At 43.1% G+C, this 13,038-nt stretch overlaps 1 protein-coding gene across 1 annotated transcript in view; it reads right to left on the bottom strand.

Moving 5' to 3' along the window:
- The window catches only part of mbnl2 (muscleblind like splicing regulator 2), a 135,963-nt gene extending 125,608 nt beyond the window's left edge, over nucleotides 1-10,355 (bottom strand). The window contains exons 1-2 of the transcript XR_010004392.1: nucleotides 4,466-10,355; nucleotides 417-3,565 (exon numbers count right to left, since the gene is read on the bottom strand). The gene's annotated coding sequence lies outside the window, so the exon portion shown is untranslated. The remainder of the gene's footprint in view (nucleotides 1-416; nucleotides 3,566-4,465) is intronic.
- Nucleotides 10,356-13,038: the final 2,683 nt, after the last annotated feature.

Genomic DNA, 13,038 nt, shown 5'->3' with positions numbered 1-13,038 from the left:
GGAGATGTTCATAATCGAAATCAGCACTTCCACTTGTACAGTTTAGGCATGTACTTCATTTTCTATATAATTCTACTGGCAACCCAACACCATTCAGAATTTACTTCTTCTCCTTTCACATTCTGTCTCACATTAACAACAGTCATATAAAAAAGGGTGCTTCTGGGGAAAAAAAACCCCAGTGTGCACCAACCTGTTTCAAACATGGTGCCTGCCAGATAGTATTGGATTACAACTCCCATAGCCCTGACCAACATGACCAATAATGAGTAATAATAGGAACTATAGTCTAATAACATCTCAGGGACACTGTGTTCTGGGTGACTGCTCTACACCTATGTGCAAGGAAGAGATGGAACGGGAGAAACGACAGCACTTTCCATTATTATCACCATGTTAAGCATCTTATTGCTTACCTCTCATTCAAAGGAGGAACATACCGCACAGGCTTGCAGGTGTGCTTCTGTCTCAATGCAGTGCCCTTAACAGTTTAGTCATGGTAACCATCATTCATGTCAGCAAGGAGAAAGGGTAGAAACAGCACAACTGTGCCATGCAAGCTCAAAATTAGGTTTGAGCAGGGGATGTGATGAAGCTGGATGGAGAGATGTGACGTTCGTCACATCTTATCCTTGTTCCAAGGACTTTGCTCACAGAACGAGGAAAAAAATAGCCTTTCTAATGTGTTTGCAAGAAGCCAAAGCACTTCACATATATTATTCAGGCTCTACTGGCATACACATCCTACACTCTTAGCCACTATGTCAACATGACTGCTAACTCAAATCTCTGACACAGGTCTCATCAGAAAGCCACCTTGCAAAGCAATTCAAAACACCAAGGGAGGAAAGATTGCAGCCTGCTCACTCCATGGCAACACATACATAAGGGCTACATGACTGAACACAATACCCACCATACGCACATAACCCAAGGTTTCTTCACAGAAGCTCAAAACACGAGCACAGAACACATTACAAAAGGGGAACAGGTCGAGAAGAACCACACAGAAATTATTCAGGAAGCTCAGCCAAGGCAACACAACACATCATGGAGAGAAAATGGCATGCAGACGGAGAGTCCAGAAATCATTTCAGCACCAGACAATTGTAGTCTAAATGAAATTTGTAGAATAGACAAGGATCAATGATGTCTAATAAAGTATTTTAATTGTCTGCTCTTGATGCAACAACCACATTCTATCACAAAAATGAAAATCTTTATGTCAGATTGTGTGCATTGCCTGCTCATGTTGGGACTTTGAGCTTTTCTCTTAAGGATGCAGAACACATACATTCAGCCTATTATTTTGCCTTGGGAAAGTGCACATTTCAGCACCATTAGCATTACTAACATCATGCAAATGGATGAATGCAGAATAAAATTGCTATTAGATTCTATTTTACAGACTACAAAAGGATTTATTTTTAGAATTTTAGTTTAACATTGTTTTAGAATCTTGCCTATTTTTGATTATATATATTGGTCAGCTTGCTTTATGTTATATTGTATTCTGAAGTTTATCTCAATTGTATTTCAGCATTCCATATTTTGTTATTCCTTCCTTCCCCCTGTGTATGTGTGTACACATTTATCTTTAGATTTTGCCCACTGCTTTGGTTGTTTTAATTGTAAAGTGCCATAGAGAAAAGAAAGCTGAGAGGATAGATGATAGCCATTGAAAGGATGTCACATTGACAGGGACCAAGCTTGTTTTCTGCTACTCTGGAAACTAGGAGTCTCCTCTGGATATTTTTAAAGAAGAGTCTGGATGGCCATCTGTTGAGGGTGCTTTGATTGCATATTCCTTCTACACAGTAGGGGGTTGGATTGGATTGCCCTTGTGGTCTTTCCCAGCTCTATGTACATTGAGGAACAGCAACAGCAGCCAAGGAAGAGGATATAACTAAGTATATAACTCAGTATATAACTAAGTAATAATAATAAGTATTCTTTGTCTGAAATGGCTGGGAGCAGAAATGTTTGGGATTTTGCATCTTATATAGATGATAAAATATTATAACATGGAATTTATCTTTCATTACCTGGAGGTAATTATATAGAAATATTTTAATATTTTTGCATGAAAACATAGTTTGGGGATGCTGAACCATTAGAAAGCAAAGGTGGGCAATTTTGGAGGATTTTCAACATTCCGGACCAGGGATGCTCAAGTTATTTATTTATTTATTTATTTATCGTGTCTGCAGCAAATTGAGAATATGGTTATAATGTATAGAAAAACCACAAAGTTAAAAATTTAGCATTGTGCTAAATTCCTTTTGACCAGAAGCTGTCCATTTGGAGTGCCTTTAGTGTCATTGGAAGGAGGTCCTCCATTGTGCATGTGGCAGGGCTGTACGGAGAAGAAGAAGAAGAAGAAGAAGAAGAAGAAGAAGAAGAAGAAGAAGAAGAAGAAGAAGAAGAAGAAGAAGAAGAAGAAGAAGAAATAATCACCCTGCAATGTTTATCCCAACTAGTGTGCAGAACATAGCATAGTTTGGACAGGGCAAAGTAATTTACTTTTTCTCTTATGTCCCACATTCTGGGGTTGGGGAGACCTCTGACAGCTTCTAGGCCAGGAATGATAGAAACTTCAATCCAATCGTATCCTTTCTAAGATTAGGCAGACAGATTTGTAGTTCCTCAACACTGTGGAATTAATACAATTTGATACTAGTGGAACTACCATAGTTTAATGCTATTGAATCTTAGGGGCTGCAGTTTTATAAAATCTGCTGCTTCATTGCCAAGGAATGCAGTTGCCTCTCCAAACTGCAACTTCCAGGATTCCATAGCATTGAGCCATGGAAGCTCAGGTGGTGTCAAACTGCCTTAATTCTACAGTATAGATGCACCCAGAGGCAAACTAGTGACAGGCTGAGCCTTTGAGTGGGAGCCAAAGCCTAAGCCAGAATCCCCTCAACTCCTTCAAGTCCAGCAGTTGTTAGACTCGCAGGAGGAAATGTGACATGTCAACAGATGCATGGGGTAGAAGAGGAGTAATAGGAAGAGAAGGAGGAGGAGGAAGAGACTTAGAGAAGGAGAGGATGAGGAAGCTTGAATCTGCTGTTAGCTGTTAACCCCAGCTTCTGCCAACCTAGCAGTTCAAAAACATGTAAATTGTGAGTAGATCAATAGGTTCTGCCCCAGCAGGAAGGCAACTGTGCTCCATGCAGTCATACCAGCCACATGACCTTGGAGGTGTCTACAGACAATGCTGCTCTTCGGCTTATAATGGAGATGAGGCCCAACCCCCAGAGTCGGACACGACTAGACAATGTCAGGGGAAAACCTTTTCCTTTACCTTTACCTCCATTGGGGTGGGCACTGTTATCTCCTTTTCCTCCTCCTCTTCCTTGGCTGCTGCTGCTGTTCCTCCACCTTCTTCTTCCTCCTCCTCGATTGTTGCTGTTTCACCTCCTCTTCCTCCTCCTTCTTCTTCCTCCTTCCCTTCTTCCTCCTTTTTCCTCCTCCTGCTCCTCCTCCTCGACAGCTTCTGCTACTCTTCCTCCTTCTCCTCCTCTTCTTTTAATGATTTCATGCATCTGATGACATCCTGCAACTATTTATTACACAATGAGCATCTCTTATCCAGAATTCTGAAAAAAATCCATAATTGTCATCACCTTTGTTTTCAGATGTTTGAATACACACACACATATATACACACACACACAGTGTTCCCTCACTTATCGCTGGGGTTAGGTTCCAGGATCACCCGCAATAAGTGAAAATCCGCGAAGTAGGGAAACTATATTTATTTTAATATTTAGACATTATTTTAGTAGTTATACACTATTTTAAGTCTTTATCAACCAATCGTGTGTTGATAAATCGCCTTCTCCTCCTCCTCCTCCTCCTCCTCCTCCCGTTACTGCTTAGGCTCCTTTTCTCTCCCTTTGGCTTCTCTTTAGGCTGTAAATTGTAATTTTTTTATTATTTATAATAGTCTTTTAGAGCTTGTTGAAAATCTGCGAAACAGCAAATCTGCGAAAAGTGAACCGTGAAGTAGTGAGGGAACACTCTGTGTGTGTGTGTGTGTGTGTGTGTGTGTATATATATATCTTATATAAAATAATTTTCAAATTATGTGCATAAGGTGTATATGAAATATGTATCAATTAATTTTGGGTTTAGACTTGTATCCCATCTCCAAGATATCTTATTAAGTATTCTATAATCCAAAAATTAATAATAATAGAACACTTCTGGTCCCAAGCGTTTTGGATAAGGCGTGTTCAATCTGTATTAGTATTTATTCATATCTTGCATTCCTTCCATATTTGGGACCCATAGCTGCTGACAATGTAAAAGAACAATGCACTTAACAACATTATTGTTGTTTGTGCCTTCAAGTAATTTTTGACCCATGGCATCACTAAATCGACCCTATCATAGATTTTTCTTGGCAGAATTTGTTCAGAGAAGTTCTGCCATTTGAAGATGAGAAAATGTGACTTACTCAAAAGGCACCTAGAGAGCTTCCATGGCCAAGCAGAAATTCGAGTTGTGGTCATCCAGCATCTTAGTCCAAAACTCAGATCACTACATCAAGCTGGCTCTCATTGAAATCATACAGAACAGAAACAAAATAGTTACAATTTACAAATAAGTTATGAATAAAAAATAAAATGCAATTTTAAAAGAGAAGGAGCTATTTAAAACAGCTCAGTTAAAACAATAGAGTGTTCCTTAGCCTCTTGTCTAAGGTCCTTATGCAGTTGTCTATAGTTTGGGGAAAGGGATTTTTTAAAATTTTAAAGCTTTCTGTTTTTCATGCTAGCTTCACGTTACCCCGAGGGGGACTATAGAGAGGGAGCGCAGACTGAAATTAAAAGCTGAAAATATGGACTAGTGAACAATGTATGGATCACAACACCTATTTGAAAAATTTTATTTGGGACACCACAGGGACATTTTTATTATTTTATTGCTGTATTTTATTTGTTTGTTTGCTACAAATCCCGATCCAGTGCTCCCGATTCCCACTTATAGAAAGCAGCTGCTGCGATCGATGGGGTTTTGCTCCCCTATCACTCAGGAAGCAGTTGACTGATGTTACCACCCATTTCCATGAACAATCTCTGGTGCAACAGTTAGAAGCAGGACCCCAGTCATAATTCTCCTTCATGCTGGAGGTCGCTTGAATAAGAGGGAATGGAGATGTTGGCCGACTGCGTCCAAATTGACAAGGAAACAGGCCTCTGTTGATTGCTGTGGCTGCTGCCCAGAACTGAGGAATTGAGGGACTTTCATGGCCCTTACATGGCTCACTGAACTAGGGGCTATGGAGGGAAACATGAATACATAACATTCATAACTACTATATTGGATTTCGATTGAGATTCCATTGTGCACAATTGTAGAAGTGGGACCTTGGTATCTGGTGGAATTTGGTTCCAGGAACTCCTTTAGATACCAAAATCTGTGGATAGTCAAACTCCATTTTATACAATGGCACAACAAAATGCTGTCCTTATATAAAATGCCAAAATCAAGGTGAGCTTTTTGGATTGGGGGGGGGGGGTATTTTCAAGCTTTGTGTAATTGAATCTGTGGGTGCAGAATCCATGAATATGGAGGGTTGTCTGTATTGAACTTTTGTTTTTGTTAGTTTCTTAAATACTTGAGGGTGCTTTTTTGTCCCATGGGATCTAAACAGTCTAATGCATCCTGGCCAAGAGAGCCCGTTTCATCTTCGAAATAGCCTGATATTTAACTGAAGTTATTAGGTGCTCCTTCTCCTGGCATCATGGTTCCCAGTAATTAGGGACTCTTATTTATCTGCTATCATCTTTCTACATAAGATCCAACATCTTCTCATTTAAAGCTGTGGAATAATAGAGTATGAAATGTGATTGATTTCACTATGTACAAGGTGACTATGCATTGAACTATGTCGGAAAAAGAAACAGGGAAGGTTAGAAGAAGGGTAATTGCAATGTACTGCTTTTAAAAATTATATACATATGGAAAGAAATCAGAGTTGGCCTCACCATTACGCATACAGTTGATTATACTCAAGAAGTGTGCCTTGGCAACTGATTCTGGGTAACATGAAAGGGCAGCAAATTGTTATTTAATTTATTATGATATTATTTTTATTCCTAGGAAGAAGTGCTTGCAGATTCTGTTAGATGCCAAAAAGAATTAATTTTAGATGCCAAAAAAAATTAATAAAAGCAAGGATGCCATCTGCCATATTGCCTCATACTTAAATCTGGATAAATCCATGGATTGCAGTGAAGAGTGACTTCCAGTGGAAAGCAAGAACGTAACTTTTCTTGTAGAATATCAGCAGTTGTCTATGGTTTGCAGTTTCAGGCAGTCACCGTGAAAAGCATTTTTAAGCTGTGGCTAAAATGTAGAGTGCAAATATGCAAGTAGAAAGGAAGTAAAAAGAAAAAGAAAATGATACAAAATAAAATGTGAAATGTATGCATTGAATATCAACAGTTTTCCTTGCAGCTGTTTTGGTTATATATTAGACTAATTGAAGTATTTCACTAATCTCTTAATGACATAAAAGAGGTGGATGTAGATGTTGGAAGTGAAAGACCGACAAACAGAATATAGAAAAGTCGCCTTTTTGTGCTGATTTTTTTCATATGGGCAAATTAAACTTGATATTATTATGAATTTTAAACTCATGTCTTGTGTTTGCTGTATTTGAATCCTTTATTCTGTGTATTTTAATATTTGTACTTCATAGAAATACATTTTAATATGTGCATTTTATGTAATGTTTTATGGTGATGTGGCCTCAAGCCACAAGGAGAGGCGGGTAAAAATTATTATTATTATTATTATTATTATTATTATTATTATTATTATTATTATTATTATTACCTAGAGAGAAACTAGTTTTCAAAAAATTCCAAAAGGCAAATCTTGGTTTTGCCATTTTAACAACGGACATCCTTTTGCTATGCAATTGTATATAATGGGACTTGAGCATTCATGGATTGTGGTATGTGAGTGAAGAACCGGGGGGCCAGGAAGACATTATTCCACCATGTCTCCTGTGTCATTATGACTATATAATATTGTATATTGTTGATATTGTGTTGTGCTAGTGATGTGATATATTGTATGTACATGTGGTATTGATGGTGACATTGTAATTTGTTACAGTGTGATAGTGATAGTAATACACTATTATAATTGTGTATTGTGTGTTGCATGTGGTATTGCTAGTGGTGTTGCAGCGTGGTGGTGTAGTGCAGTGTGGTGGTGTATGATGCTTATGTTGTGCTGTACCAGTAATGTAATGTATTGTATGTACTACCAATAACTTGTAAACCGCCCTGAGTCCCCTTCGGGATGAGATGGGCGGGATATAAATGTCGCTAATAAATAAATAAATATGTACTAGGATCCTGGCACCAAATCCCAATGGATACAGAGAGCACAATGTCTTTCCAAAAATTAAAATTGGAGGCAGATTTTGCTCCAAAATTTCAGGGGAGGGATATTTTTCTCTCTCCCTATCATCTACTGGAAGAATGAGCATGTGACTATTTTATCTTGAAAAGATTGACAAGCATTTCATGTTTCCCATTTATTTTTGGAAATTGACTTTGGGCCTTTCCACATAGCCATATAACCCAGACTATCAAGGCAGATAATCCACAATATCTGCTTTGAATTGGAGCCCCTTCCACACAGCTGAATAAAATCCCACATTATATGTTTTGAACTGGAATATATAATAATAATAATAATAATAATAATAATAATAATAATAATAATAAAACTTTATTTATACCCCGCCACCATCTCCCCAATGGGGACTCGGGGCGGCTTACATGGGGCCACGCCCAAAACAATACAATGTAAACAGCATATAAAAGAACAGCACACCACAATACAGGAAACAATACAATAAATAATATCCATTACAAAATAAAACAAGGAGACAATAAAAACAAGGGCAGACCACATGAACATTAAGTTAAAACTCGGGGTGAGAAAGACATAAAAATAAAAACCACAGCGAACAGGGTCATAAGGGAGTGGGGTATTCTGGAGGTTAGATATTAGGGGGAGCAACGGAAAAGAAATATAAAATGGTTACTCTCCAAAAGCGCAGCGAAAGAGCCATGTTTTCAAGTCTTTCTTGAAGGCTGCTAGTGTGGGGGCTTGCCTAATCTCCGCGGGCAGAGAATTCCACAATCGGGGGGCCACAGCAGAAAAGGCCCTCTCCCTTGTTCCCACAAGGCGGGTCTGGGATATCGGGAGTGGGGACAGGAGAGCTTCCCCTGATGAGCGAAGGGATCGTGTAGGCTTGTGGTAGGAGATACGGTCACGAAGGTAGGTGGGTCCCAAACCGTTTAGGGCTTTATATGTGATGGTATACACCTTGAATTGGGACCGGAAAATAAAAGGCAGCCAGTGGAGCTCCTTGAACAGGGGAGTAGATCTCTCCCTGTAACTCGCCCCCGTAATTAACCTGGCAGCCGAGCGCTGGACCAATTGTAGTTTCCGGGCCGTCTTCAAGGGAAGCCCCACGTAGAGTGCATTACAGTAGTCCAGTCTAGAGGTAACCAAGGCATGCACCACCGTGGTCAAGTCAGACTTCACGAGGTATGGTCGCAGTTGGCGCACAAGTTTGAGTTGTGCGAAGGCCCTCCCGGCCACCGCCGACACCTGCGCCTCAAGCGTCAGCGCTGAGTCCAGGAGGACCCCCAAACTGCGGACCTGTGATTTCAGGGGGAGTACGACCCCGTCCAGCACAGGTTGCCACCCAATACCCCGATCCGACGCGCGACTGACCAGGAGGGCCTCTATCTTGTCAGGATTGATCCTCAGCTTGTTCCTCCTCATCCAGTCCGCCACAGCGGCCAGGCACTGGTTCAGCATCCGAGGGGCTTCCTTGGAGTCAGATGGGAATGAGTAGTGGATTTGCGTGTCATCTGCGTAGAGATGGCAACACCCTCCAAAACTCCGGATGACCTCTCCCAGCGGTTTCATGTAGATGTTAAATAGCATGGGGGATAGAATAGACCCTTGCGGGACCCCACAGGTCAATGGCCAGGGGTCCGAGCAGGTGTCCCCCAGCTTCACCATCTGGGAACGGCCCTCCAGGAAGGACTGGAGCCACAGCAGAACCGTGCCACCGAGCCCCATCCCAGAGAGCCTCCCCAGAAGGATACCATGGTCGATGGTATCGAAAGCCGCTGAGATGTCCAAGAGAACCAGCAGGGTCACACTCCCCCTGTCCAGTTCCCTGCGGAGGTCATCCACCAAGGCGACCAAAGCCGTCTCGGTACTGTGCCCAGGCCTGAAGCCAGACTGCGAGCGGTCCAGAAAATCAGTGTCATCGAGGAACTCCTGGAGCTGTGTGGCAACCACCCGCTCCAGAACCTTGCCCAAAAATGGGAGGTTGGAAATTGGTCTGTAGTTGTTACATACAGATGGGTCTAAAGAGGTCTTTTTTAGTAATGGTTTTACTACTGCCTGCTTAAAGCAGGATGGAACTGACCCCTGACCCAAGGAGGCATTTATAATAGCCACAAACCAATCCAACAACCCATCTTTGGCCAGCTTAACCAGCCAAGAAGGACAAGGATCCAGAGCGCAAGTGGTCGCCCTCACAGACCCAAGAATCCCCTCCACGTTATCAGGAAGAACAAGCCGGAAAGAATCCCACAAGATCGGACAGACAGGTACCTCGGTTACCTCCGCTGGAACTACAGTTAAGCTGGAGTCCAACTCACGGCGTATCTGAGCAACTTTGCCTGCAAAATGGTGCGCGAAATCGCTGCACCGAGTTGCCAAGTCATCAGGAAGCCCCTGGGTCTCGGGAGGCCGCAGGAGCTCCCCAACAACTCGGAACAACTCCGATGGCCTGTTGGCTGCAGACGCTATGCGGGCAGTCGTGAAAGCTTTCCTGGCTGCTCGCAGAGCCACGGAGTAAGCCTTAATAGCGGCTTTAGCCCGTGCTTGGTCAGACACATCCTGAGATTTCCTCCAGATGCACTCTAGTCCCCTCCTCGCACGCTTCATCACAGCCAGCTCCTCAGTGAACCAAGGAGTCGACGTGACTCTACGAAGCGAGAGGGGACGTTCGGGAGCGATCGTGTCAAGTGCCCTAGCCAGCTCACTATTATAGCGATCAGCCAGGACATCGACAGGTTCGCCAGTCTCCAGAACAGGAAGATCCCCAAGAGACCTCAGAAGTCCATCCGGATCCATCAGCCTCCTGGGGCGGACCATCTTAGTGGGTCCACCACCCCTGCGGAGGTTAGAAGACACGGCGAAACTTAAACAGATCAGATGATGGTCAGACCATGACAATGGAAGGATATTTTGCTCTTCCACTCTGACTGTCCCACCGTCCACAATAAAGACAAAGTCCAGCGTGTGTCCTGCCTGATGTGTGGGCCCAGATATAACTTGAGTCAGCCTCATGGTCGTCATGGCAACCATGAAATCCTGAGCTGCACCTGTCACTGTGGTCTCGGCATGGATGTTAAAGTCTCCGAAAACTATGAGTTGTTGGGAGACCAGGGCCGAATTGGAGACCACTTCTGCTAGCTCAGACAGAAAGACTGCTGGGTCGTGGGGTGGACGGTACACCAGCAGAATCCCCAAGCTGTCTCGGGCTCCCACCTTCAAGAAGACACACTCGAACCTCGAAGATTGCGGAACGGCGCATCTGATCAGGGCGATGGACTGCCGAAAGATCACCGTGACTCCTCCTCCCCGCCCCCCAGCCCTGGCCTGCTGATGCACCCCGAAACCCGGTGGACACAGCTGGGTGAGATTCACTCCACCCAGCTCGTCCAACCACGTCTCGGTGATGCATGCCAGATCCGCCCCCTCATCCAGGATCAAATCCTGAATGACAACTGTCTTTCCGTTGATGGATCTGGCGTTCAAAAGCAGAACCTTAAGACCGGGGGGTCTGTCCTGGAGACTACCACACCTATTCCTCTCCAGGGTCGCAAGAACTCTGTTGCGCTTCTCCCTGGGCAGCAAGTGACCGATCTTCCTCCTCCCCCACACCACCTCGATGGTGCCCCACCCGTGTGACCCCTCTTTCCCCTGGTGGATTGGCTGATTGAGGTTGCCTTCTGAAGGGATTAGTCAGCTGTCCAAAGATGGAGAGCCTCCAAATGTATTTGTTTGTCTAGGGAAAGAGCCCATCTCCACTGGTAGGAGAGAGAAAGAGTCATCTGACATGGAGTCATCTGACATGGAGAGGGGACTGAACAAGGGTAGCGTTTGTGGGCAGGATTGGGAGTTGAAGCAGGCAGGACTTGAAATTAGGGAGGGAGTCTCGAAATGGAACTCTGAGAGGGGGGCCAACACCGGCGAACATTCAACCCCATTGTTGGAAATTACTGAATCTTGTGTATCAGATTTCAGCCCGGTGACCAAAGGGCGGATCAATGGGTCTACTAATACCCTTCTAAGAGTGATGCCCCACTGTTGTAATTTGGGCCCAAGTGCGAACAAATCCTCCACTAACAATCTGTCTTCCAGTCCAATAAGAAGACACGAGAAGCGGTTCCGGGATTGATAATCTCTATGAAGCCAGTCAGTAGTCCTGATCTTCACTTCCGACCAGCTCACAGATAGAATTTGCGATAGAGATATCTGGACCGCTCTCTTAGATGTCCATCTGCCTCTGTTCAGTAGTGAGTCTGAAACTTCCACTGCCACATTGTTTGTTCGTAGCAGATGTTGAAAATTGCAGGGAGTGTCCAGAGATTGTCCAAACAATTCAGATGTTAAAGAGTTGTTTGTCCTCTGCAAGACTCTGCTGGTCTCCTTCCAACCATCCCTCCCCTTTCCCTCTCCCCCAGGCACAAACCCCTCCCCTCCCTTAGTAGCTTCAGATCCTATCCTATTGACTACCTTCTGCCCCTCCAGCCTCTTCCTTCCCTGGCCTTCCAAAGCACTTGTTTCCTCATCAGTATTAACAAAACTGGTTGGTACAGTTGTTGAAATGTCTATAGGAGTAAAGTTTTTCACAATTAGGGAAATTCCTTTAAAAAGATGGTCAATTTTCTTGTTCAGTATCTCCATCTGATACAGAACCGTACTAAATGATTTCCCCAGAAGATCACATAGGTAAGGAAGATCATTATTCCTCTGAGTTTCCTGCATATTCATTTCCTATAACCTTCCTGAAAGCCTTCTTATAGTAAACCACTCTTGACCTTCAAAATTCAAAGTTGACACACCGTTCCTACTGACTATTTCAGTCAAACTTTCAATCAGCAATATATCAACAAACAATACACAAACCATCAATCACATTCCAAACCCATCAGTTCAACAATCAATTAAACTCAAGGTACTCTTAATTCCTATGTGATCATTTCCTATGACCTTTAATACCAGTCTTGCAAACCCACTTCCTATCACAGTCAAATATCTCCTCCCCTGTTAGATTAAATTAAAACTTTCTCACTCCCACATTTAAAACTAAAATAAAAATCAAAGAAAGGAAGAAATAATAATAATAATAATAATAATAATAATAATAATAATAATAATAATAATAAATGTGCGGTTTTCTGGCATTGTGTATCTCTGCCGCTTCTGTGACTGTTCATTTGGGGTTTGATGATTCCGTAGCCCACTTGTCAATGGATGTCCAGAATCAGCAGCATCCACCGCGGTCCTTTTTATCCTGGGCGACGACCGAGCCAGTATAGACTTCGTTTGGGTTTGTTTCTCCATAATGCTAATGGGTTAGGTGCTCTTAGTTCTGTTCCTCAGCTGAGGCCTCTCTGGCTTGGTTGGACCTACCGGTAGTTACACTACCGCCAGCACAGCCCTCAGTCATCATTGGAGCAGTTAAGCCCCCCCACCACGTCAAGGTGGCACCTGCGGGAGGGAACACAAAAGGGGCACAAAAGACCAGTTATTGATTGACAAAATGATTCTGGAGAACTGTAAGAGCCGAAAAGCTAATCTTCACATGACGTGGATTGACTACAAAAAGGCCTTTGACTCACTCCCACACAGCTGGATCATCAAGTGCCTGGATGCCATCGGGATTAGTAAAAACGTTGGCAC

This window comes from Anolis carolinensis, chromosome 3 (assembly GCF_035594765.1).
Source record: "Anolis carolinensis isolate JA03-04 chromosome 3, rAnoCar3.1.pri, whole genome shotgun sequence".
Taxonomy (NCBI): domain Eukaryota; kingdom Metazoa; phylum Chordata; class Lepidosauria; order Squamata; family Dactyloidae; genus Anolis; species Anolis carolinensis.
This window is presented reverse-complemented; position numbering and strand designations above follow the sequence as displayed.